Here is a 1,288-nt window from a genome sequence, read left to right as displayed (position 1 = left end):
AAACTGAACTTTTATTCTGAAGGAGTAAAACTGAACTTTTATTCTGAAGGAGTAAAACTGAACTTTTATTCTGAAGGAGTAAAACTGAACTTTTATTCTGGAGGAGTAAAATGAACTTTTATTCTGGAGGAGTAAAATGAACTTTTATTCTGAAGGAGTAAAACTGAACTTTTATTCTGGAGGAGTAAAACAACTTATTTTTCAAGGAGTAAAACTGAACTTTTATTCTGAAGGAGTAAAACTGAACTTATATTCTGAAGGAGTAAACTGAACTTTTATTCTGGAGGAGTTAAATGAACTTTTATTCTGGAGGAGTAAAATGAACTTTTATTCTGGAGGAGTAAAACAACTTATTTTTCAAGGAGTAAAACTAAACTTTTATTCTGAAGGAGTTAAACTAACCTTTTATTCTGGAGGAGTTAAACTAAACTTTTATTCTGGAGGAGTAAAACTGAACTTTTATTCTGAAGGAGTAAAARTAAACTTTTATTTTGAAGGAGTAAAACAACTTTTATTCTGGAGGAGTCAGAGGAACCAGGTCTGGTTCTGGCCCGGCTCATGTCCACACGGTGGTGCTGTTCTCTCACACAAAGGGGGTCAAATGAGAACCTGTTCCTCAGGTCTGCTGTAAGAACTCTGAGACCTTGGTCTTTAGATCTGGTCTGAGAGGTTCTGGGTCTGATTGGACATGTCTCAGAAGACCTTGGTCCATGATTAAGAAGTCTGGTTCTGGTCCACAGTTTGGTGCTGGTTCAAACAACACTGGATCTGGTTCTGGTTCAGCGGTGGAGGTTCTGACAGGTTTGGAAACGGGACCGAGTCAGAACCAGTTTTTACTGAAAACCTGACCCGGTCCATCCTGACAGAACCAAGCTGGGTTTTAGTCCCTGTGTCCTGCAGGACCTTTATCCAGACCACAGTCTGGTCTAGATCTCTGCAACCAGGACAGAGACATGAGACCAGGACAGAGACATGAGACCAGGACAGAGACATGAGACCAGGACAGAGACAAGAGACCAGGACAGAGACATGAGACCAGGTCAGAGACATGAGACCAGGTCAGAGACATAAGACCAGGACAGAGACATAAGACCAGGTCAGAGACATAAGACCAGGTCAGAGACATGAGACCAGGACAGAGACATGAGACCAGGACAGAGACATGAGACCAGGACAGAGACATGAGACCAGGTCAGAGACACGAGACCTGGTCAGAGACATGAGACCAGGACAGAGACATGAAACCAGGACAGAGACATGAGACCAGGACAGAGACATGAGACCAGGA

This window comes from Austrofundulus limnaeus, unplaced genomic scaffold (genome assembly GCF_001266775.1).
Source record: "Austrofundulus limnaeus strain Quisiro unplaced genomic scaffold, Austrofundulus_limnaeus-1.0 Scaffold835, whole genome shotgun sequence".
Classification (NCBI taxonomy): Eukaryota; Metazoa; Chordata; class Actinopteri; order Cyprinodontiformes; family Rivulidae; genus Austrofundulus; species Austrofundulus limnaeus.
The sequence above is the reverse complement of the archived record's forward strand: the minus strand, read 5'-3'. Positions refer to the sequence as shown.